Source organism: Ranitomeya variabilis, chromosome 6 (assembly GCF_051348905.1).
Source record: "Ranitomeya variabilis isolate aRanVar5 chromosome 6, aRanVar5.hap1, whole genome shotgun sequence".
Classification (NCBI taxonomy): domain Eukaryota; kingdom Metazoa; phylum Chordata; class Amphibia; order Anura; family Dendrobatidae; genus Ranitomeya; species Ranitomeya variabilis.
In genome coordinates this window covers 242,380,871-242,407,773 of record NC_135237.1, presented here as the reverse complement: position 1 = coordinate 242,407,773, position 26,903 = coordinate 242,380,871, and the positions used below count along the sequence as shown (strand labels likewise).

Genomic DNA, 26,903 nt, shown 5'->3' with positions numbered 1-26,903 from the left:
GAGGGGGGGTTAAAGGTTACCTTTAAAATCGGTTCAATTAGGCTTCGGCCTACACTCTGCTCCACCTGCAGAGCCCGGGCTCCAACACCGCTAGTTGCTGTCCAGAAGTGCTGGCTGCACAGAGCAAAACACACGCCACTCTGTCAGTGGGGTTCAGCACCGCCAGCTGTTCCCCTGCTGTGTAGCCGCCATCGTGTCCTGCAACAGCCACGCAGACACAAAGCTGCCGCCAGTGCAGGCTTCGGCCTACACTCTGCTCCCTCTCCTCCTGCTGACCCTGGGCTCTAACACCACCAGTTGGGGCTCGGTACTGCTAGCTGCACAGAGAAAAACGCCAGCCAATGTGTCAGTGGGGTTCAGCACCGCCAGCTGTTCCCCTGCTGTGTAGCCGGCAACGTGTCCTGCAACAGCCACGCAGACACAAGAACTGAAATTGAAGGGAACCTGTCCCCCCTCCCCCAGGTGTTTGTATGTTTTACAGCCACCTTGTACAGCAGTAATGCTGCATGTGTGCAAGGTGGCTCATAAACTTATTCTCCTTGCACACGTGGAACAGAACAAGTCTACAATGTGTCCCCTGAGACCATTAAAACGTCCCTGAGGTGTGACTTTCCTTTGTAATGACACGCAACAACCCCCTTGGTAACACAGCCCTTCTTCTGACATCATTGTTTGGCTGGCTGCGCCTCTGCGGCCGCCCTGCCCGACACAACGCCCCTCGGTGTCTTATTTATTATGACTGCGAGGGTGTGATTGACGGGCATGAGCAGTGCATATCTTCGCCAGGCTGTCACTCAGCTCCTTCCGCCTTCTTCAGACTGTGCGGCTTCATGGCCGTGGCATGTGATAAGGGATCAGCTGACGCCGCACAGTCTGTAGCAGGTGTAAGGACACGAGCGAGAGGCGAACATATGTACTGCGCCAGGCCATGAATCCCAGCCCCGCAGTGTGAAACACTGTAAAGACACTGCGGGGCTGGGATTCATGGGCATCGCGAACCGCACCAGCCGACATGAAATGATGTCAGAAGACGGGCAGCGCATGGCCAAGGGATAACGCAACAACGCAGACTCCTGTACAGCAAAATGCGATGCTCAGGAGGCCGCGCCAAGCACCAAGTTGGTATTTTTGCCAGCTGTGCTGCGTCTCATTACAAAGGGAACTCCCGCCTCCAAGACAGATTGACTCTATAAGGGCCAAAATGTTGTACGTGTTTCATTCAGCTTGTGCAAGGAACAAAATTAAAAGAGCAACCTTTGACTTGTGCAGCACTACTGCTGCATAAGGCGTGGCTCTTCTACTTTGTAACACCTGAGGGGGGGTTAAAGGTTACCTTTAAAATTGGTTCAATTAGGCTTCGGCCTACACTCTGCTCCCTCTCCTCCTGCTGACCCTGGGCTCTAACACCGCCAGTTGGGGCCCGGTACTGCTAGCTGCACAGAGAAAAACACCAGCCAATGTGTCAGTGGGGTTCAGCACCGCCAGCTGTTCCCCTGCTGTGTAGCCGGCATCGTGTCCTGCAACAGCCACGCAGACACAACAGACCTACAAATGCCTCCAGTGCAGGCTTCGGCCTACACTCTGCTCCCCCTGCTGACCCTTTGCTCCAACACCGCTAGTTGGGGCTCTAGGAAGACAAGCTTGAATAGGTCCCCATCCTGGTTCCAGCACCGTCAGCTGTTTCCGGGCAGAGCCTTTGGCTTAGGTGCCTCCCTCTGGGTATCCGAGTTCCACCAACGTCAGGTGGTCCTTGGTAGTGCTTTCAGGCACGGGTACCTCCTGCTTAGTAACCGGGTTCCAGTAACGTCAGCTGGTCCTCGGTAGTTCCATTGGCTCTTGGACCTTCGGCTACCCATCCGGGTTCCAGTAGCGTCAGCTGGTTCTCGGCAGTGTCTTTTGCTCTTGTACCTTCTGCTCCCCATCCTGGTTCCAGTACCGTCAGCTGGTTCCGGGCAGAGCCTTTGGCTTAGGTGCCTCCCTCTGGGTATCCGAGTTCCACCAATGTCAGGTGGTCCTTGGTAGTGCTTTCAGGCACGGGTACCTCCTGCTTAGTAACCGGGTTCCAGTAACGTCAACTGGTCCTAGGTAGTTCCATTGGCTCTTGGACCTTCGGGTAGCCATCCGAGTTCCAGTTCCATCAGCTGTTTCTCGGCATTTTCTCAGCCTACTTGTACCTTCTGCTACATTTCCAAGTTCAAGACCCTAAAGACGATGACCCGGAAGACCACCCCTAAGATGACGACGACACCAGAGACGACAACCACTGAGATGACGACGACCCTGGAGATGATGACCCTGAAGACCACCCCGATGACGACGACCCCGGAGACGACGACGACCTGGAAGACCGAGAAGCAGAAGAACAAGAGGCTGCAGAACAAAGAGCAGAAGAACATTAAGCATAAGACTAAATATCAGAGCAAAAGATATTATCTAAATTATAAGCAGAAGAAGTCTAAGCAGTGTATGGGGGTGAGTCCGTTCCTCCTCGTGGTGCCCCTGGATAAAGCCTGATGCTGCAGGCCAAACTGAACGCGGACAAATGTAACTGTTTTGTGACAGGCAGAACGGAAGGTGTAATCTTCAAACTTTTATAGATAACAACTACGGGAATGTCTGTCACAAATAAGAATATGATGAAGAAGTTGAATATGAAGAAGATAATAGTAAAATAAAAAGAATATGAACAATGTAACAAAAAAAATAATAGGTAGAAGATGAAGAAGAAGATGAATAAGGTGAAGAAGTTGATGTCAAAGAAGCTGATGATGAGGATAATGAAGAAGAAAGTCAAAATCTTTCTAACGCCGAACGTCATAAAAAACAAAATAAAATCCTGCTATTCTATTAGATTGGGCTAAACCTCTGTGCCTTTAATGTCTCCGCCACATCCCCCAATACATCCTACATTATTCTTAGTTGTTTTCCTTCATGTAGAATGAACCTACAAGTTAAGAAAGGGTTTATTTTAATTCCGATATTTTCGTCCCATTGACTTGCATTGGGATCGGGTATCGGTATCGGATTAGATCCGATACTTTGACGGTATCGTCCGATACTTTCCGATACCGATACTTTCCGATATCGGAAGGTATCGCTCAACACTATTTGTAGCTACATGATTTCCGATAAGGGCTTGACACTTCCACATATTCCAGAAAAGATTGAGCCACCAGCATATTTTAATTGTCGTACCAGGAATTTGGTATATGCCCTGATATGCGGTTGCCCTAAAGTGTATGTGGGATATACAACACAGGAGCTGAGGCGTCGGGTGCAACAGCACCTTTCCAATATACACACAGCCCAGAAAGATCTGGTAAGAGGTAAGAAGCTCTCGTCGGTGGCAGGGCACTTCCTGCAAGAACATGGAGGCTCCGCAAGGAGCATAAGGGTAATGGGATTGGAAGGGGTGAAACCTGATATAAGGGGTGGTAACATTACATTGGATCTACTTAGGAGGGAGTCCAAGTGGATTTACAACCTGAATAGTCAGGCTCTGATGGGCATTAACGAAGAACTGTTATTTACTGGCTTTTATAAGCAGATCTAGGCCTTGATTCTAGTTTGATGCATGTATTTGGTGTTGGCTCACGTATATCATTTTGTCTTCACAGATTTAGTACATATGATGGTGGCATTGTTTCTCTGTTAGGAGCTTTATGGGATCAATAAGAAGACCCTGTGGATTCCTCAACCATGATCAAGCACGTTCTATGTATATGCCCACCCTCTCTGTGGTCAACTATAGTTATGCTCCTAATGTGCTACCAGCTGTACCTAATTTCCCTGTCCTTTCCCACTCTTCCCCTACCCCCTTTTTCCCCGTCCCCCGTAGCCCCTATTACTATTATGGATCTATGTATATGCTTCTCCCACCTTTATTGTGGGGGGGGGGCAGGGTACACGATCTCCTTCTTATTTTTTTACCCCATTATGTGGTCTGACGAGTGAAGGGGTGGGTTTGTGTGCGATTATTTACATATGCCTGTTATGGGCATTAATTTGCACTCCTAGTCAGCCTTAGGTACACACTTGTGCTCTTTTCTGTCAAATAGAAAATAAAGTAAAATGTCTTCATTAACAGAATTAAGGTTGTGTATTTGCTTGGCCTTGCAGACATAGGTTTATCTGTTTCGGAGAATCTGTTCTCCATCTTAGCTCCGGTATGTGTGACACCAATATCTACCGACTTACGTCTTTAGGGGCTCTGTATAACTCCTTCGCCTTCATTGAACCTGAATGAGCTCTTAAACATCCTCCATGGGGTTTGTTGCCGGTCCTGCTAGCTCACCCGGTGCACGTCCTTATGTACAATGGGGCGTGTCTATCATGCACTGGCAATACCCTTTATCACTTGCCATTTATGGGCTTTATTTGGCTGGTACTTGAGCCTTTTATGCCACGTGTGCAGGTTCTTACAGGATGTCATGAGCTTCTTGAAAGTGGGCGCAGGGATGGTCCTTTGTACTTATGCCTACTCTTTGATTGCCGGTGGTCCTTATATTTTTGCCTATATATGCCACTTTGGCATTACATCTGCAAACTACACCCTGACTTGGGATTTCTTTGTTTGGCTGTTCAAACGGGGATATGTCATTTCCCTCTATGTAGGATTAGCGCATCTCAGTGATATGCATCTCTATATATATTTTTGATCGGAATACCTCATATCTAGTCGCTTCCGAACCTGTACACAGTTCGGGTGCCTATGATATGAACGCATCATATGGTGGCTCACGGAACTGCACATGAGCATGATGTCTACTGTGCACTACCCAAGCATTGTCTCCATGGTGATCCTGCGCTTGCGCATAAACTTCCACTCAGTGCAGACCGTCCGGCGTTCACCTTTACTATTGTAGCGCTTGCGAAGTATCACCGGCCGGTCTCATTATGGCTGTGCGCAGGCGCATATTGGTAAACCTAGTTGGCGCAGGTCCGGAAGTTTATCTAGCGCTGTACGCTTGAGATTTTCTGTAACATTGCTATTGGTTATCGGACTATACTAACGCTTGCGTAGTGTAAAATTACCGGCTGTCCTCACTATACTTGTGCGCAGGCGCACATCGGCGTCTGTAGTATGCGCATGCCCGGAAGTCGGTCCAGCGCCGTACATCGGAGACCTGTTGAAACACCACTGCTTCCTCACAGGTGATGCTCACTTACCTCTATTATGTTTAAGATTTAAGGGGCAGAATGGGGATAACGCCCTCACAACCTTCCCCTGACGAAGATGCTCCAGCAGCGTCGATACGCGTGGGGCCTCCATCCCCCTTGGACTTTCCCTGGGAAATCCCCTTTGGCACCTCATTTGTGCTTAGTGGCACACACTCCTGTGTGTCCACCATTTGGGCACCCCTCCAGAGAGTATACCCGCATATTTGAACCATTAGGATATCAGCTCTCCAGAAGTCAGGATTTGACCTTTACATTTGGTGACGTATGATACGGGGTGCTAGGACTAAAGGTACCTTCACACGAAACGACTTTACAACGAGAACGACAACGATCCGTGACGTTGCAGCGTCCTGGATAGCGATCTCGTTGTGTTTGACACGCAGCAGCGATCTGGATCCTGCTGTGATATCGCTGGTTGGAGCTAGAAGTCCAGAACTTTATTTGGTCGTCAGATCAGCGTGTATCGTCGTGTTTGACAGCAAAAGCAACGATGCCAGCAATGTTAAACATGGAGCTAACGACCTTTGAGAACGATAAGTGCGTCACCGCTACGTCACAGGATCGCTCCTGCGTCGTTCTGGAGCTGCTGTGTTTGACATCTCTACAGCGATGTAAACAGCGACGCTGCAGCGATCAGATCGTTGTCGTTCTCGTTGTAGAGTCGTTTCGTGTGAAGGTACCTTAAGGGTACCGTCACACATTGAAATTTTCATCGCTGCGACGGCACGATCCGTGACGTCGCAGCGATCGTATGAATATCGCTCCAGCGTCGTAGACTGCGGTCACACGTTGCAATCACGGCGCTGGAGCGATGCCGAAGTCCCCGGGTAACCAGGGTAAACATCGGGTAACTAAGCGCAGGGCCGCGCTTAGTAACCCGATGTTTACCCTGGTTACCAGTGTAAACGTAAAAAAACAAACCGTACATGCTCACCCGTCGGTGTCCTTCAGGTCCCTTGCCTTCTGCTTCCTGCTCTGAGTGCAGCCGTACAGTGAGCAGAGCGCAGCACCGCTGTGATCTGCTCTCACTTTCCGGCCGGCACTCAGAGCAGGAAGCAGACGGCAAGGGACCTGAAGGACACCGACGGGTGAGTATGTACGGTTTGTTTTTTTACGTTTACACTTGTAACCAGGGTAAACATCGGGTTACTAAGCGCGGCCCTGCGCTTAGTTACCCGATGTTTACCCTGGTTACAAGCGAAGACATCGCTGGATCGCTGTCACACACAACGATCCAGCGATGTCAGCGGGTGATCAAGCGACGAAAGAAAGTTCCATACGATCTGCTACGACGTACGATTCTCAGCAGGATCCCTGATCGCTGCTGCGTGTCAGACACTGCGATATCGTAACGATATCGCTAGAACGTCACGAATCGTAACGTCGTAGCGATGGAAATTTCAATGTGTGACGGTACCCTAAGGAGGGATACAGACTTGTTTTACAGCCTGTTTGTGTGGCTTATCATTGTCACTTTTTTCATGTCTGCTTGGCTGCATGGGATTGCCGGGCAAAACTTGGATCTGTGGCATAAAGGCCCCGTCTCACTAAGCGATTTACCAACGATCACGACCAGCGATTTGACCTGGCCGTGATCGTTGGTAAGTCGCTGTGTGGTCGCTGGGGAGCTGTCACACAGACCGCTCTCCCCAGCGACCAACGATCAGGGGAACGACTTCGGCATCGTTGAAACTGTCTTCAACGATGCCGAAGTCCCCCTGCAGCACCCGGGTAACCAGGGTAAACATCGGGTTACTAAGCGCAGGGCCGCGCTTAGTAACCCGATGTTTACCCTGGTTACCAAAAAAACAAACACTACATACTCACGATCTGATGTCCGTCAGGTCCCTTGCCGTCTGCTTCCTGCTCTGACTGAGCCGCCGTACACTGAGAGCAGAGCGCAGCGGTGACGTCACTGCTGTGCTGCGCTCTCACTGTACGGCCGGATCTCAGTCAGAGCAGGAAGCAGACGGCAAGGGACCTGACGGACATCAGATCGTGAGTATGTACTGTTTTTTTTTTTTTTACATTTACGCTGGTAACCAGGGTAAACATCGGGTTACTAAGCGCGGCCCTGCGCTTAGTAACCCGATGTTTACCCTGGTTACCAGTGAAGACATCGCTGGATCGGTGTCACACACACCGATTCAGCGATGTCAGCGGGGCCTCAACGACCAAAAAAAGGTCCAGGCCATTCCGACACGACCAGCGATCTCGCAGCAGGGGCCGGGTCGCTGGTACGTGTCACACATAGCGAGATCGCTATGGAGGTCGCTGTTGCGTCACAAAACTTGTGACTCAGCAGCGATCTCGCTAGCGATCTCGCTATGTGAGACGGGGCCTTAACACTAGAAGTCCCAGAGACGGGTCATTTGACATTTCTACCTTTGAAACCCAGAGAAGGGTCAAATGACCTAAAGGATTTTATCTATAGCTTATCTTATCTCTATTCACTGTCTTTTGTTCTGTAATTAAGGCCACAACTGTTGCACCACAGGAGGTTGTTTGCTGTTTTCCATCGAGTTTACCCATGTAGTTTCAAGATTCAAGTTGGGTACCGTCACACATTGAAATTTTCATGGCTGCGACGGCACGATCCGTGACGTCGCAGCGTCGTATGATCATCGCTCCAGCGTCGTAGACTGCGGTCACACGTTGCAATCACGGCGCTGGAGCGATGCCGAAGTCCCCGGTAACCAGGGTAAATATCGGGTAACTAAGCGCAGGGCAGCGCTTAGTAACCCGATGTTTACCCTGGTTACCAGCGTAAACGTAAAAAAACAAACAGTACATACTCACCCGTCGGTGTCCTTCAGGTTCCTTGCCGTCTGCTTCCTGCTCTGAGTGCAGCCGTACAGTGAGAGCAGATCGCAGCACCGCTGCACTCTGCTCTCACTTTCCGGCCGGCACTCAGAGCAGGAAGCAGACGGCAAGGGACCTGAAGGACACCGACGGGTGAGTATGTACGGTTTGTTTTTTTACGTTTACGCTTGTAACCAGGGTAAACATCGGGTTACTAAGCGCGGCCCTGCGCTTAGTTACCCGATGTTTACCCTGGTTACAAGTGAAGACATCGCTGGATCGCTGTCACACACAACGATCCAGCGATGTCAGCGGGTGATCAAGCGACGAAAGAAAGTTCCAAACGATCTGCTACAACGTACGATTCTCAGCAGGATCCCTGATCGCAGTAGCGTGTCAGACACAGCGATATCGTAACGATATCGCTAGAACGTCACGAATCGTAACGTCGTAGCGATGGAAATTTCAATGTGTGACGGTACCCTTAGTTCTGTTCAGTTTAATGTATTTGATAATATAAAGACTATACATATTGTATTTAGTTTAGTTTTATTTGAGCAAAAAAGCGCTGAAATAATGAATAATTTTTTATATATTTTAAATAGAGAATTAGAAATTTTAGAGCAAGGTACAGCTGTGAGTAATGACCAGAAGCATTTGTGTCTAAAGGTACCGTCACACTAAACGATATCGCTAGCGATCCGTGACATTGCAGCGTCCTGGCTAGCGATATCGTTTAGTTTGACACGCAGCAGCGATCAGGATCCTGCTGTGATATCGCTGGTCGTTGAACAAAGTTCAGAACTTTATTTGGTCGTCAGACCGGCGTGTATCGTCGTGTTTGACACCAAAAGCAACGATACCAGCGATGTTTTACACTGGTAACCAGGGTAAACATCGGGTTACTAACCGCAGGGCCGCGCTTAGTAACCCGATGTTTACCCTGGTTACCAGTGTAAAATGTAAAAAAAACAAACAGTACATACTCACCTTCGCATCCCCCGGCGTCCGCTTCCCACACTGACTGAGCGCCGTAAAGTGAAAGTGAAAGTACAGCACAGCGGTGACGTCACCGCTCTGCTGTTAGGGCCGGCGCTCAGTCAGTGCAGGAAGCGGACGCCGGGGGACGCGAATGTAAGTATGTACTGTTTGTTTTTTTTACATTTTACGCTGGTAACCAGGGTAAACATCGGGTTACTAAGCGCGGCCCTGCGCTTAGCAACCCGACGTTTACCCTGGTTACCCGGGGGCCTCGGCATCGTTGGTCGCTGGAGAGCGGTCTGTGTGACAGCTCTCCAGCGATCAAACAGCGACGCTGCAGCGATCGGCATCGTTGTCTGTATCGCTGCAGCGTCGCTTAGTGTGACGGTACCTTAAGGCTATGTGCACACTTTGCGGATTCCACTGCGGATTTTTCCGCAGCGGAATTCCAAAATCCGCAGTGAAAACCCATTGCGGTTTTTACTGCGGATTTATCGCGTTTTTTACTGCGGTTTCATCTGCAGTTTCCTATTGGAGCAGGTGAAAATCCGCAGAAAAGAAGTGACATGCTGCGGAATGTAATCTGCAGCGTTTCCGTGCTGATTTTTCCGCAGCATGTGCACAGCGTTTTTTGTTTCCCATAAGTTTACATTGTACTGTAAACTCAGGGGAAACTGCTGCGGATCCGCAGCGGTCAAAGGTACCGTTACATGTTACGATCTCGTCGACGATATAGTTAGAAATGTCACGTGATCACATCATTCGTGCAATCAGTTTCACATCGTCCAAGAGGCGTCACATGCAACTATCTTGTTAACGATGTAAATTTTGGCTCCGCGTTAGCCTCATTGCAAACGTTTGCAGAACGATTTTTCACAGTGGCAGGAATAGGAGAATTTAGACCGACATCGTTCATCTCAGCGTTACACTGAACGATGCTGCACATCTTCTGACACATAATTGGACGAGGATCGTCAGATTTGAGATCCTGACCTCAAATCTGCGATCAGCGATCCAACGATGTGTTCGTCCGATATCTTCACGTTACACGCAACGATGTGAAAACGACCGCATGAACGACGTGATCACGTGACGTTTTCAAACGATATCGTCAACGAGATCGTAACGTGTAACTGTACCTTTAGGCCTCAATCACACTAGCGAAAAAAAATCGCAGCATGTTCATTCTTGTGCAAATTTGGCGCGAAAAAAATTCGCACAAGAGGACTGAAATTTTAGTGTGAAAAATATACAAAAGAACAACTTATTTGTTTCGATGCTTTTTATTTTTTTTTAAAAACCAATAAGATTTTTTTTTCACTAAAGGGTTATTTCACACCAACATCAAACAAATAGTAACATTTTCAAGATGAGCAGTGTATAAGCGGCATGGCCAAACAAATGCGATAAAACAGTGAACAAGAAAACAATATAATCAAATTATACAAGAGGGAGGGATGTTGGTGGAGGAGTGGGAAGAGGGGAGGTTGGAAAGGGTAAAGGATGCTTTTTATTTTTGTTATAAAAATGTTAAAAAAAATACAAGGAATAAAACAATTCCACACATATTTTCAATAGGCTGCAGTGGGGGGCTGTGTGTGTGTGAGTGTCATGTCCTTGTGTGACTAGCATTTCAGCACTCACTCAGCATTCTGTCTGAACATGTCGGAACATACCTGGCACTGCCTGGGTATGTCCCTGGTACATTTGCCACACGTGTATTTGTAGCAGTCAACACATCTCTCAGTTGCACAATTGTTCGTGCATCGATGGTTGACCTGACACTTCACCCTTTTGCCAGGGCTGGGTGTGGAAGGAAGTTGCCAAAGGAGTTTCTCCTTGCGTGCCTTCTTTTCAGTCACATGACGGCCACCTAACTCTTTTGCAAGCTCAACCAGGAAGTCCACCCGTCTCTCCCGCACCCCAGTGCATGCCTGATAAAGAACATGAGCTTTGAGTGCTGCCATGTCAATCATGTTGTAGAACATGGTGACTGGCCATCTCCGTGTTCCTGCACGCACGCTGTACTCCCGCACCATTTGGTCCATTACATCCACACCGCACTTTGTGTTGTTGTATTGTGTTACCGTGTTTGGCTTCCTTTTGTTGGTATCCTCAGTCTCAACCACGCTGTGCATGCTGCTGAGAATGTAGACGGCCTTCTTTCGTTTGGGTGCATACACTGTCAGTGTGGCACCAGTGGTTGAAAACACCTGAGTGGTGAATTTAGTGCGGTCCATCTGTCTAGCGGATTGAGGAATTTCCCAGTGACTCTTGTTGACTGTGCCGAGGATAGTGGTTTCCCGGCTAAGCAGTCGTTGTGCAAGTGACAATGATGTAAAGAAATTGTCCGTGGTTACAGTTCTGCCCTTGTCCATGAATGGTTCCATCAGCCTCATCACTACAGTTTCGGACAGTCTTTCCCCGCTGTGACGACTGGGGTCCTTGCCAAGATATGGGAGGACATTACAGATGTACTTTGATTTCAAGTCGCAAGCCACCCAAAACTTGATGCCAAACTTGTCTGGTTTTGTTGCAGTGTATTGCAGAAAACAGCAGCGAGTCTTTGACGGGAAAAGCTGTTCATCAATAGTGATGTGTCGACCAGGGCTGTAGGATGCAATGCAGTTGGTGACAAACGATCTCCACACATCGGAGATTGCAGCAAACTTATCGGTCTCCACTCGCTCACTGCGCATGAACATGTTATCAAAGCGTAGGTGTTGCATGATGTCTTGAAAGCGGTTTCGGGTCATAGTGGCAATGATCCTTGGGTTTCCCAGGTTTGCTGACCAGCTGTCACGTAGTGAAGGAACCTTGGTCACCCCCCGCAAGATAATGACTGAAATAAATGCCATTAGTTCCGGGAGACCCATGAACCAATCCACCTGCTCCGTGTGACGTGCATGTTGAGTAGTCCATTCTTCAATGCTACGAAGCATGTCAAGACTGATAAAACAGAGGAAGCTCTGAAGGCGACTCTGGACACTTCGTCTGGCCTTAGCACTTGGCTCTCCATCTGTAGGGTACGGTTCTATTGGGGTCAAATGGAGATGTTTCCCCAGTTGTACTTCATGCCACACTGTGCCATCTTTTGCGGTCTCTGTCGGCTCACTCGCCAACCGAGCTCTCTTTTTTGGTAGAGACGGAGTCTCCTCATCTGCAAGATAAATAATTTTAAATAAGCATTTTGTTTTGGTTCAAAATAAAAAAGATAGTCAGGAAATAAAATAGGTAACTCACACTGCCTTTTTTGGCATCCTGTTCTGTCCGTTTTTGAAACAAGCAGAACAGGATCCCTTTTGGCCCCCATGCACCGTGGGTGATGTCCGTTTGCTATCCGTGAATCCACAGATAGCGCTGTCTGCTGTCACCACATACTCACCTCCCTCCAGCACCTCTTCTCCTCTCACTTCTGGTTCACTCTTGGGCTCAGTGAAGTGAATATTCATAAGCCTAATTAGCGGCACCGGAAGTGAGAGGAACTGTCAGCGCTGGACTGAGGTGAATATGAAATTCTTTATTTTTAGGCTTTTTACTTTCCTCCGTGGTCCATGCACACGGAAGTCACCGACCCTTATCTGCACCAACCCCTGCAAAACATAGGATCCAAATGAACAGGCAAAAAAGGGAGTGTGAAGCCAGCCTAACCTGAAGACAGCTCAGAGTCCGAATCCGGTTAAAGGACTATGTCTTCTCCATCTGAGTCAGAAGGGTTTGTGTTGCTCAGAATCAGTTCCAATGCCTCTTCAATGGTGTGCCTTCTCTCCATTTTTTTTCCTGTGAACAAAATAGGTTTCTCCCCCACAGCACATAAAGCTGCATGCAAATTTGCTAATGCAATGCAGCTGGGGGGTGGGCAGACACTCAGGAGCAGCTCACAAATCTCACAAGCAACCCCCACACTCAGGGTACCGTCACACAGTGCAATTTTGATCGCTACGACGGCACGATTCGTGACGTTCCAGCGATGCATTTACGATATCGCTGTGTCTGACACGCTACTGCGATCCGGATCCCCGCTGAGAATCGTACGTCATAGCAGATCGTTTGAAACTTTCTTTCGTCGTCTAGTGTCCCGCTGTGGTGGCATGATTGCATTGTGTGACACAGGTTGTATACAATGTGCGCACAGTAACCAACGGCTTCTACATCGCAAATACGTCATGAAATTATCGCTCCAGCGCCGTGTATTGCAATGTGTGACCGCAGTATACGACGCTGGAGCGATACTTATACGACGCTGCAACGTCACGAATCGTGCCGTCGTAGCGATGAAAATGGCACTGTGTGACGGTACCCTCAGGAATAGCTTGCATACTTCTGTTTACACACTCTTATCTTAGATAATCCCCCCTGCGGATTCCTCAGGCAAGAGCACATTTACAAATAACAGGATGCTAATTAAGGTGTCAATATGGACTGAGGGTCATTTGACCCTCTCTCAGGACTTCAGGGGGGATCTTGAAATTCCCGGGACTTCTAGTGATAAGGGGTATGGTCAGCTGGTAGCACGGGGTACTTAGTATTTTCATTGATACTTTCTGAATCTGCTACTTGGTTTGAAGCCCTTTACAACACTGTATATAATATATGCATTGCCATTTTGGTCTGTTTTGTGTATCATCATGTCCTGGGGGATGTGGGTTGGTCCATTCAGTTTTTAATGGTTTGTCTCCTTTACTGCCTCTTTGTGTAGTGATTTGTGCAATAAAATTTATTATGTTTGGTTGATCCCATAGTGTGCATCTTTCCTACAAGCCGATTCCTCCCACCTCAGATCCGACCATCAGAGGAATTCCAATCGGACAGTTCCTCCGATTAAGGAGAATATGTAGAGGATACTCTATTCGAGAATCAGGCTGAGGACCTCACGCGTAGATTTGAAGCAAGAGGATAAAGTTCCCGATTTATCAAGAGAGGGTATATGAGGGCCAAGCGAACTACCCGGAATGAACTGTTGTACAGACAGAGGAATGAGACAAAACAGGGAGGATAAACAGGTGAGGTTCATTTCAACATATAACTGCCAGTGGCAAATGCTTACTAATATCGTTCGGAAACACTGGGAAGTACTAATGGTAGATCCCATCCTGAAACATGTGTTACCCTCAACCCCCTCCTTTGTGGCAAAACGCTCTTCGAACCTTAAGTATACTTTAGTACTAAGTCATTACGTGGCCTCCAAGTCAGGACCCGCTAGACCGGTAGGTGGAGATCGCAAAGGGTTCTTTCCCTGCGGTATGTGTAAGGGATGTCTCAACCATACCAGATCTACAGAGTTCTGTAATTTTGATGGATCAAGAACATATAGCATTAGGAAACACCTGAGCTGCAATTCCCGAGGGGTAATTTACCATGCCCAATGCCCGTGTGGGAAAATATATATAGGGTTAACCACCAGGGAACTCAAGATCAGAACAAGGGAACATGCTAGAGACATCAGTAAAGCGAGGTCGGTGGAGGACGAAACCACCTTAAAAACACTGCCCAGGCATTTTAAAAAGTATCATGAAGGGCAGCCTGGTGGTTTGAAAATTAAGGGCATTGACCAAATCAGTATTGATATACGAGGAGGAGACATACGCAGGACCTTGGCCCAATTAGAGAGTAGGTGGATCTACAGGCTGGGGGCTTTGACCCCACAAGGTCTTAATGAAACGCTAGGATTCGCCTCATTCCTATGAGCATGGGTACATTTCAGATATAATTCCCTGAAATCTTTGCGAGATATCCTTTTATGGGATTGGGTTGGTTTTTTTTTTTTGTTTTCATATTGTATTATATTATTAACATATGATTTTAACCTGGTTTTTTATTAGCTTTTAGGAGTATGTGACATATGAGAGGTTGCCCTTAGTGCTATCGTGTTTAAATCTTAGAAGGGGTATCCCTGGAGTCGGGTGATCTTGAGATAATTACATTGGATATTGAAGAGGAACTAAGAAGATGGAAACTTACAACATGACCAGTATACCACTGGGTTGAACAAATTACCCTTTCAATAACAACGAATGAACTGCTTTAATAATTCAAGGATGGTTCACCATTTATGTATAGCATTATAATTGAAATAGTTTGGGACTCTTTTTGTTTGCCTCTCTGTTCTCTTAGTGGGGATAGTCTGCCGGGTGATTTGATGGGAGGGGGGAGGTGCAATTATTGTTGGGCTGGTATAGATACAGTGGATGGGAGGCTGGTATGGATAGGTACATAGAGTAAGGATGTATTTGGGCATCAATTTTTTATTTGTACTAACCCCGGACGGGGTATTTTGATATGATATCCTTCTAATATTATAATAAATTATGACACACACATGTATTTTATGTTCACTATTGGCACTTTAGTGGGTACTTGTATGTGTTTTTACTGGTTCGAGACCTAGTGTGGTACAATAGGCACTGTATTTTAAAATGCGCACATTCCTTACTGATAATGATTTATCATATAAAGGAATAATACATAATTTTATGAGTCTCTTTCACAATATAGGCACTATGTCACTTTAATAATAATTAGTATTTATGTTCACTCAAGATGCTGCACTTTAAGTATAATGAAGATACACTAATATACGCACATGGAGAGTAATGTATGGGTATACTGTTATGGTCTTTAAGACAGGTACCATATCACTTTTACCACTTATATAATGTATTTGGCATGAAGGAGTTTTTTTTATTAAAATGTCCTCATTTCGGCACACGGAATCCTTCCCATTAGGTAACACTATCCCTGTCCCCTTCCCGCTGTCACTTTGCCCACTGCACGGCTCCTTAATGGTGGATCCCTGTTCCTATCTTTCATTTGCGGTGGAGTTGAGTGTTCCTGTGGTCGTGCACATGCGCCAGCTCCCTGCCCTGTTCAGTTCCGGATGCGCTCATACCTGGATGGTTTGCGTACCAGCAAGCGTTCCAGCGAGTGCAGGTCCGGAAGTGACCTTCATCTCAGGAAGCAGGCAGCGGTGCAAGCGCCGAAAAGACCAGGTAACCTCTCCAATCTATTTTCGGTCACATGTTCTTGCCGATTATCTAGCATTGGCGGATCGCCAAGATAAAAACCCCGCACTTACCCACCCCAGTCAAACCCCCGGAAGAAGCCTGGTGCGAAACGTGCGTTGGGGTGAGGTGGAACGCTGTGCTGTCTGCAGGTAGATATGATTATATGAACTGATTATGTACATTGTTACTGTTGTTATAATTTGGGCATGCTTAGGCAGCTAAAGGTGTACTCAGTTGATATGCTGTTATGAAACTACTACCATGCGATTGATGTTTCAAAGTGATATACTGCACATAGCCTCCACCTTATGTTAGGGTGCTTGGGCAATTTTATTAAGTTTTCCAATAAAAGCCTTAATTAATATAATTCTGGATCTCTTTGTTGCTGTTACCCTTTGGGTGACCATTTGTTGTTCATAGTATATTGAAAGTGCCAGCTTTATTTATATTGGACATTGGTGTCTATATGCTGGAGTATGGTGCCTAATTGGGGCTGATAACTAAGGTTGTGGCCGTGTTATTATGTAAAGGCCGTTACCCTCGTCGGCGTGTAGCACTCGGTCACAGTCACACTAGGGGTTAATGTTTGAGTGCTTCCGGGACTTCCTACCTTTCCGGTCTTGTTTTCTCTGCAGAGGGTCCGATGCGCTGCTCTGAGTCCTCCCTTTCATTGCCGGCGAGACTGCTCTGGCCGTGCAGGGCTTCGGGGAGTTATGGCACCTTTAGTCAGCATAGGAGGATCTGGTCCAACTCCAGACAGCCAGGGAAACCAGGGAAGTATGTGAAGGGGTGGAACGCCTGTATAAGTAGGATATCCGGTATTTCAGAGGGTCCTCCACGGGTGACTACCCTTTATTCTTGATTGGAGGTCAGGGTCTGCGGAGGGTCAGGAGTCCTCCTGCCACCAGCAAGAAAAGTTTATAAAAGAGCTGGTGGGGGAGCCTCTTAGTAGGCCAGTTGGTAGGCCTCAGCCATGCGGTCCAGGCAAAGTTCTCCAAGCTGCTCCAAAAATGATAATTTTGGTATCAAAATACTCTTGATGTGTGGAGGAGATATATTGCATGTAAATATAGAAAAAAATGATTTCTGGCAGCGATGATTGTCGATTTGTGAGGATGCCTCCTCAGAGCTCACAGACAGCACTTCCTACACCATAGCTGCCTAGGCCACACCCCCTTATATCTGTCTTTTTGATCACTTGTTATTCCACTGTTTGTTCGGTGGTCTAATAATAAAGCATTTTTTTTTGCCTTGTTTTTTATGGGGTTCACTAGTGGGACAGTTTTATAGGTCGGGTCGTGATGGATGCTGCAATACTAAATATGTGTACTTTTATTGTTTTTTTATTTACATAAAGAAATTTATTTATAGGATCAATATGTATTTTTTCTTTATTGAGGAATTTAAAAAAATATATTTTTGCACAGTATAACATTTCTTTTTCTACTTTTTTACATTGTCCCAGGGTGGGACATCACAGTATAAAGTCAGATCGCTAATCTGACACTTGGCACAGCACTATGTCAGATCAGAGATCTGACAGGCAGTGAAGGAGGCTTCTCAGGTCCTGCTCTCAGCAGGCACTGAGAAGCCACCTCCCTGCAGGACCCCGTGGCCATCTTGGATCTGGGGGTCTGCAGGTAGGGAGAACCTCAGATCACATTGCGGGAGGGAAGCACGCAGGGAGCCCCCTCCCTGCGCGATGCTTCTCTATGCCACCAGAGCGCTGCCATCTTGTTTGATCGCAGTCTTTTGGAGGTTAAAGTTCCGGGAGCGGTCCGTGACCACTCCTGGCACTTAGTATCGGGTGTTAGCTATGATAATCAGCTGACACCCGGCTGCGATCAGTCGCGCCCCCCCCCCCCCCCCGTGAGCGCGGCTGATCGCATGTGACGATCTATTTCGTCCATCGGAATTAGGGCCAAGGTCACATGGACGGAATAGTACGTCTGATGGCAGAAAGAAGTTAAAATGATACCTGGGTCCATCTTGTGTTTCTTGTTTAATCTGCGTTTGCAGTTGTGAGTTTATGAGATGCTTGTACTCCAGGGCACAGGGCTGCTATGAAAGCATTACTGCCCTTACTGGCGGATGGGGCCCGGCGAGCAGAGGGGGCCCGCAGCTGGCACCCTCTCCTCTGATCAGTGTGCCCCTGCGCCAGGATTTTGCCAGCTCAACTGATCATGCGTCCTCAGATGCACAGGCAGTTAAAATCTTGTGTCTTGCAGGAGATTCCTTCCTCATGGCAACAGTTAACAGTCACCAGCCAATCACAGGCCCGCAGTTGATGTCAGCAGGCAAGTCGCTGACGTATGACATCACTGTCATACGACGGTACGAACCTCAAATGTATAGAGTGGAGGACACCACTGGACCTCAGCCAGGTAAGGAGAAACTTTTTTTTTGTTAAGCCACAGCAAGGGACTGCATTATACTACTATGGGGGTGCATTATACTATGAGGTGCATTATACCACTATGTGGCTGCATTACATCATGCGGTGCATTATACCACTATGTGGCTGCATTACATTATGAGGTGCATTATACTACTATGGAGTGCATTATACCACTATGAGGGTGCATTATACCACTATGGAGTGCATTATACCACTATGGAGTGCATTATACCACTATGGGGGTGCATTATACTACTATTGGGCTGCATTAAACTATGGAGGTGCATTATACTGCTATGGGGCTGCATTATACTATTATGGATGGCTATGGGCCAATATCAAGAGACATGGGGCAGTATAGAGACACATGAGGCAAAATGGGAAGACACGTGGGGTCCAGAATGGGAGGACATATGGGGTCCAGAATGTAGAATATTATTACAAGTGGAGAGAGAAAAGCCTTATTAGAAATTATAAATAACCAGGATGTCCTTGTTCGCCAAGTTAACAAGGGGGGCACAATTGTACTGCTTAATGTGGGTCTATATAGGAAATTGATATTGGAAGATTTGGAGAATACATACATATATAGAATTTAGGATTAACCCTACACAGGAATTTAATCAACTACTGTATAAATTAATACAGGAGGGTTTATACACGGGGGCCATAAACAAAAAATTAGCAGAATATTTATATGTTGAGCACCCTGTAGTTCCCATTAACAATGCTCTCCCCAAGGTTCATAAGAACATTTTTCCACCCCCACTCAGACCTATAGTTGCGAGTATAGGAGCCTTGGGGGAGAAAACTGGTTCCTGTTACGGAACTGCAACACAGAACTAGGATAGAAGGGGGAAAACTGACCCTGCACTGAGACTAGGCTGATACCCTACAATGGAGTGGGCGACCTATTCCTTGCGAATAGACCCACCGACGATCCTAGGTTAATCTCAGCGAAGACCTATAGATAGGGGGAAGGAGGTCCCTGAAAGATCTAAGGACTGGGTATAAAAACAGGTCACCTCCTAATAGAAAACACAGAGACGGCTGCAGAAACCAACAGAAAACAGAAACTAAAGATAGCGGAACCAGAGATCCCAGAACTGCATAATATCAAACACAGAAAGCTATCAAAGCACCTATCCAGAACTCTAGCGGATTAACACTGTTGTCCAGCAAGGAATGGGACACAGGTGCTGGGTAATAAAGGGTGATACAATCACCTGACCTAAGGCAACCCAGCACCAGGGGAAAAAGACCAGCAGCCAGAAAACCACAACAAGATGGCGAATGTTTAAAAACAAAACAGATTCTAACAGCTCCTAGGTTGATCATCATTTGCAACCATCATGGATACACCAAGTTATATTAAAGATACTAAATTTGTTGCGGAGATTTTTGACACATTTAAATGAAATAAAGAATACAGCTTATTATCATGTGATGTGGTGGGACTGTATCCCTCAATACCCCATGACATAGTTATGTCTAGTGTGTCATACTATCCAGACAGTTTTAGTTCATATGATAAGGTTACAAAACATTTTTTATTATCTACTTCTAATTTTTTATTAAAACATTATTTGAATTTTGATAATCAGTTTGTCCTACAAAGGACTGGTGTAAGCATGGCAGCAAAATTTTCTCCCAGTCTAGCAAATTTGGTTATGGCGAGATGGGAGGAATTATATCATTATAATGATGATAACCCATAAAAAACTAATATAATATGGTTTGGTAGATTTATAGATGATCTCTTGTTTCTATGGAAGGGAACACAATCTGAGGCTATAAATTTTGTTGATTATTTGAATTCAAATAATTTCAATCTCAAATGTACTTATTTTTGGATGGGAACAATATACATTTTTTAGATCTCAAATTGCTGCCCAATGGGGATAAGTCAAGAGTGCAGATTGCTCCTTATATGAAACCCACAGCTAGTAACAGTACTTTGGCAGCTAGTTCTTGTCATTCTCCACATATCAAGTTCAACATACCATATGGAGAATAAGGCCGGGGTCACATTAGCGAAAAATACGGACCAGTATTCATCTATGCGGCAGCTCACATCAGCGTTTTTTTTTTTTCTCGGCCGTTTTCAACATGCGAGTCAAATCGCAGCATACTGCGATTGTCACCAACACTTGGCTGAATCTCCGCTAACTGGCACCCATATAAGCCTATGTGTGCCAGTGAGACACCGCACATCACTCGGATATCATCCGAATGATGTGCGATATACACTGACCCCGGCAATGGAGGAGATGGAGAAATTCATTTCTCCGCCTCCTCAGCAGCTGTGTTCCGATTCTGTGCGAGATAGGGGATATCCGGATTGGACTTTAAAAAAAAAAAAAAAGCTAGAGCTAGAATTATTGGCATTGATCAAAAAACTCTTATTGAAACCAGCAGTAAAAATAGGACCAAAAATACATCAATGTGTATCACTTTTTCAACTGATTATAGCCCACAATTTGGAGATTTAGTTAAAAAAATATTTTTCCATATTAAATCAAGATGTTAAATTCACACAGGTGATTATTAATACAGTACAGAACAAAAGTTTGGACACACCTTCTCATTTAAAGATTTTTCTGTATTTTCATAACTATGAAAATTGTACATTCACACTGAAGGCATCAAAACTATGAATTAACACGTGGAATTATATACTTAGCAAAAAAAAGTGTGAAACAACTGAAATTATGTCTTATATTCTAGGTTATTCAAAGTAGACACCTTTTGCTTTGATGACTGCTTTGTACACTCTTGGCATTCTCTTGATGAGCTTCAAGAGGTAGTCACCGGGAATGGTCTTCCAACAATCTTGAAGGAGTTCCCTAGATGCTTAGCACTTGTTGGCCCTTTTGCCTTCACTCTGCGGTCCAGCTCACCCCAAACCATCTCGATTGGGTTCAGGTCTGGTGACTGTGGAGGACAGGTCATCTGGCATAGCACCCCATCACTCTCCTTCTTGGTCAAATAGCCCTTACACAGCCTGGAGGTGTGTTTGGGGTCATTGTCCTGTTGAAAAATAAATGATGGTCCAACTAAACGCAAACCGGATGGAATATCATGCCGCTGCAAGATGCTATGGTAACCATGCTGGTTCAGTATGCCTTCAATTTTGAATAAATCCCAAACAGTGTCACCAGCAAAGCACCCCCACACCATCACACCTCCTCCTCCATGCTTCACGGTGGGAACCAGGCATGTAGAGTCCATCCATTCACCTTTTCTGAGTCGCACAAAAACACGGTGGTTAGAAGCAAAGATCTCAAATTTGGACTCATCAGACCAAAGCAGATTTCCACTGGTCTAATGTTCATTCCTTGTGTTCTTTAGCCCAAACAAGTCTTTTCTGCTTGTTGCCTGTCCTTAGCAGTGGTCTCCTAGCAGCTATTTTACCATGAAGGCCTGCTGCACAAAGTCTTCTCTTAACAGTTGTTGCAGAGATGTGTCTGCTGCTAGAACTCTGTGTGGCATTGACCTGGTTTCTAATCTAAGCTGCTGCTAACCTGCAATTTCTGAGGCTGGTGATTCGGATAAACTTATCCTCAGAAGCAGAGGTGACTCTTGGTCTTCCTTTCCTGGGGCAGTACTCATGTGAGCCAGTTTCTTTGTAGCACTTGATGGCTTTTGCCACTGCACTTGGGGACACTTTCAAAGTTTTCCCAATTTTTCATACTGACTGACCTTCATTTCCTAAAGTAATGATGGCCACTCGTTTTTCTTTACTTAGCGGCTTTTTTCTTGCCATAATACAAATTCTAACAGTCTATTCAGTAGGACTATCAGCTGTGTATCCACCAGACTTCTTCACAACACAACTAATGGTCCCAACGCCATTTATAAGGCAAGAAATCCCACTTATTAAACCTGACAGGGCACACCTGTGAAGTGAAAACTATTTCCGGTGACTACCTCTTGAATCTCATCAAGAGAATGCCTAGAGTGTGCAAAGCAGTCATCAAAGCAAAAGGTGGCTACATTGAAGAACCTAGAATATAAGACATATTTTCAGTTGTTTCACACTTTTTTGTTAAGTATATAATTCCACATGTGTAAATTCATAGTTTTGATGCCTTCAGTGTGAATGTACAATTTTCATAGTCATGAAAATACAGAAAAATCTTTAAATGAGAAGGTGTGTCCAAACTTTTGGTCTGTATTGTACGTTATGTAGCAAAAGGGACCCTATTTTGGGAACCATACTATCACCAAGTTAATTTAGCAAGAAGCAATAGTGATGAGCGAGTATACTCGTTACTCGAGATTTCCCGAGCACGCTCGGGTGTCCTCCGAGTATTTTTTAGTGCTCGGAAATTTAGTTTTTATTGCCGCAGCTGAATGATTTACATCTGTTAGCCAGCATAAGTACATGTGGGGGTTGCCTGGTTTCTAGGGAATCCCCACATGTACTTATGCTGGCTAACAGATGTAAATCATTCAGCTGCGGCAATAAAAACTAAATTTCCGAGCACTAAAAATACTTGGAGGACACCCGATCATGCTCAGGAAATCTCAAGTAACGAGTATATTTGCTCATCACTAATATGCAATCTATGGTTAAAGCTGGGGGAAAAAAAAACAAAAATATCAATCATGATCCAACCTTAGGGAATATCACATAAAAGATTTCATAAATTGCAATGACACATACGTGGTATACTTAATAGAGTGCACTTTATGCAAACTACAATATGTAGGCTGTACAACCTGTTCCCTAAAAACAAGGATTAGGTGTCACCTGTTTGATGCTGACAATTCTGCAGCGCTTTCTTCATCTGCAGTCTCCAGGCATTTTCTGAATATCCACAAGGGCGGTACTACTGATTTTTTGCTGTATAGAAAAAGTGTACAAACCAAACAGGGGTGGAGATCACAGAAGAAAATTGTTAAACAGAGTCCTTCTGGATCTTCATACTTGGAACGAGAATACCGAATGGTCTGAACCACAGACAGGACTTGATCCTACAATATTAATACTAAGGGTCATCCCATAGTGCCTTTTCCTTTTCAAAAGATTTATTGAATTTTCAACTAGAACAGGATAGTTAAAAGGTGGATAGGATAAGATGGGGGAAGGGAAGGGAAAGTATGACAATAACAAACAGTCAATTTGTTGACAGCATAAGTAGTGTAAACATATAAAAAGAAACACCTAGGTGCTATATCTATAAGTAAACAAATTAACATGAGCAAGTAGGTAACATGTATTTAACCTATGTCGTTCTGCATATTAATGGAGTGGAGATGTTAGTAAGACCTCTTTCACACTAGCGTCGTACGACGCACATCGCAATGCGTCGTTTTGGAGAAATAACGCATCCTGCAAAATTGCTTGCAGGATGCGTTTTTTCTCCATAGACTAACATTTGCGACGCATTTGCACACGTCGCAACCGTCGTGCGATGGTTGCGTCGGACCGTCGGCACAAAAAAACGTTGCATGTAACGTTTTTGGTGCGTCGTGTCCAGCATTTCCGACCGCGCATGCATGGACTCTTTTTTTTCTCTAGAGGCAATGCCCATTATTACTCCTCTGACTACAGTCTTATGGGCACACCAGTTAGTACAGGGATTTGTCATGGTTGACTTATTGTCCTTAAAGTAATTGTCAATAGCTTTATGGATAATTTGTCTATTTGTTGGATTATGTAAAATTCTGGCACCGCATCTCCAAAGTCTAGCATTTAGTAAGGGGGGACCAATTACAATTTTTCCAAAGACTGGGGCGTGATCAAAAATAGTTCTGTCACCAATTGAAATCTCTCTGCACTTAGTTAGGGAAAATATGTTTGATATAATCAGATCAATTCATGAGGCAGTTTGGTGTACCTCTGAGAAGTGTGAGTATTCTTTGGCTGTTGAGTTGATGCATCTAAAGGAATCAAATAATTCATTTTTGTCCAGCCACGAATTTAGGTTGTCCGTATTAGGTCTAACCTTCGAGGAAGAGTCTATTTTGTTATCCGGGGTGATATTGAAGTCACCTATCAAAAACAGGCTCCCTCTTTTGACCTCGGCAACCTTTTTCATTTCGTTGTTCAAAAATGGGATTTGCCTTTGGTTTGGGGCATATATATTTACCAGTGTACACTCCTGTTCATTTAATTTACAAATCAAAATATGGTATCGGCCTCCCTTGTCCCTGTATTCTCCCAGGGCTTCAAAGGGGGTCGAACTCCCTATTATCGTTATCACTCCCGCTTTCTTTTTCGTGTTACATGCCTCGAATATGTGTTGGAATTTATGATGAGAGAAATACGAGTGATTCCCGTCCAGGAATTTTGATCCCTGAATGCATGCGATATTTACTCTGGAGTCAATCAGTTCCTTCCAAAGGGTGTGTCGTTTTCTTGGATTATTTAAACCTCTGACATTATAAGAGACAAATTTCAACTCCATTATTTTGCGTGAGCAATTGACTAGGCTAAGTCTTTATCTTAGTAGCTGCTAAAGCTCGAAGGGATTCAGTGTTACTAACTTATACAACTTTAACAGTTATCAACAACAATTCAACCAATTTTCTGCAGAGAAAAAGATTAGTGTGAATAGATATAACTGCTCAGGTAGATCAATAGAGGCACTACCTCCTCTCCCATAGTGCCTTTTCCATCATGATTTTTATTTAACTGTTTTTATTGAATTTTTTCATTTTTTTTTTTACAATGTGTGAAGGAATATTTGCACTTGTTTTTTGTGATTTTGCCTCCATTATAATTGCGTATCTGTGCAGCTACTATAATGTTTACTCCTGGGATTATTAACCTGATTGAAATCAGCTGTGGTTACCTGCATGGGGAACAATAAGAACTATTCAGTGTTCACTCATACGCCATGATTAAGACGTCTGTCGAAACGCATAGTGCCCTGTTGAGGGCAGAGCAAAGTACTGCAGTGCGCAGGTGCCGGGCCTCTCTGACCTTTCCCGGTGCCTGCGCACTACAGTACTTTGCTCTGCCCTCAACAGGGCAGACAAAGTACACCAGCGCCGAAGCTGCGGCGTGAAGACAAGAAGAGGACGTGATCGTAAGAAGATGGGAGGCCCCGGACTGGTGGGTAGAATCTAAGAGAAGAAAATGTCTAGCTTCACCGAACCCGTGAAAAAAAATTTTCTTTGTTCACAAACTTAAACATCGAGGATACAAACTTCAGCACAAACCATATGGGTAAGAATCTCAAGTTTTTCTGGAGACTAAGCTTCCTTAATCATGACATTCCAAATGACCCATGTATCCCACTTAAATAATCCTAGACTGGTGAACACACTGGTAAGATAAGTGATTGAAGTAACTAGTTTGAGAAGTGGGCGTGAAATAAACAAGTGTGAAAGGTTGCCAACATGATAACATGATAATCTATTTGAACAACATACATTTATAAGACATTGCACAACAACAAAACAAAAATATTACAAATAGTTATACAATTTAAAAAGATTTACACAATGAAATCTGTAAAGAATAAAATATTCATGGATAAAAAATTCTGACTGAACAAAAATTCCAAAGAAATGAACAATTATGCCTACAATTATTAATGACTAATTATATTAGATATTTTAGCAGCAAATATTAAATAAGAAAATTGTTCTTTTTGTACAAAGTATAGATATATAGTTCTTCCCACCAGCTCATAACGAGGATGGCGAGAGACGGGGAATATTTTGTCCCCATAGACACGCCGTTAGTTTGTCTGTAGAAGATGTCATTAAAACAAAAATAGTTGTTAGAAATTAGGAAAATTACAACATCACAGATACAGTCCTGAAGTTTTTGTGAAAAATTGCTATATTTCTGTAGATGAAATTTTAGTGCATGTAGCGCCACTTTATGAGGTATGGATGTGTAGAGATCCTGGTTATGATCCGGTGACCCTGGAGCCGCATGAGACGTTCTCTGGAGTAGGTGGAACCTGTACTGACCGCAATCCCTGAACTGACACCGCAACTAGAAGTAGCCGTGGGATGTACCTAACACGTCCTAGACACCTCGACACAGCCGGAGGACTAAATACCCCTATAGATGGAAAAGGGAATTCTATCTTGCCTTAGAGCAGAACCCCAAAGGATAGGCAGCCCCCCACAAATATTGACTGTGAGTATAAGAGGAAGGACATACGCAGGCAGAAAGCAGGATTTAGCAAAAGAGGCACTTCTAGCTAAATAGAAAAGGATAGGACAGAATTCTAAGCGGTCAGTATTAAAACCCTAAAAATATCCACAGCAGAAAATACTAAATATTCTACATCTAACTAAAGACATAGAATGTATATCTGCCTCTCCAGAGAATCCAGCATGAATGAAAAATCCAAACAAAGTCTAAGCTGGACAAAAACACAATGAATTGCACTGAGATGTAAAGCACACTGCATGTGTGCTACAGAGACAAAGAAAACAGACACTTATCTTAGCTGAATTGACAGCAGGGCATGAGGAGCCAGACAGAGATGCAATCCCTCCAAGTACAATGGACAACTGGCAGGGAATCACGCACCCTGCACACCTAAATACCTAGCAGAGCTGCA

The 26,903-nt window shown here is 45.1% G+C and overlaps 1 long non-coding RNA gene across 2 annotated transcripts in view; it reads left to right on the top strand.

Annotated features, from left to right (window-relative positions):
* Nucleotides 1–5,085: 5,085 nt before the first annotated feature.
* The window catches only part of LOC143782264 (uncharacterized), a 59,302-nt gene continuing 37,484 nt past the window's right edge, over nucleotides 5,086–26,903 (top strand). For both annotated transcript variants that reach the window (XR_013216912.1, XR_013216911.1), the window contains exons 1-3: nucleotides 5,086–5,154; nucleotides 13,707–13,967; nucleotides 18,197–18,352. This is a non-coding gene — a long non-coding RNA (uncharacterized LOC143782264). The remainder of the gene's footprint in view (nucleotides 5,155–13,706; nucleotides 13,968–18,196; nucleotides 18,353–26,903) is intronic.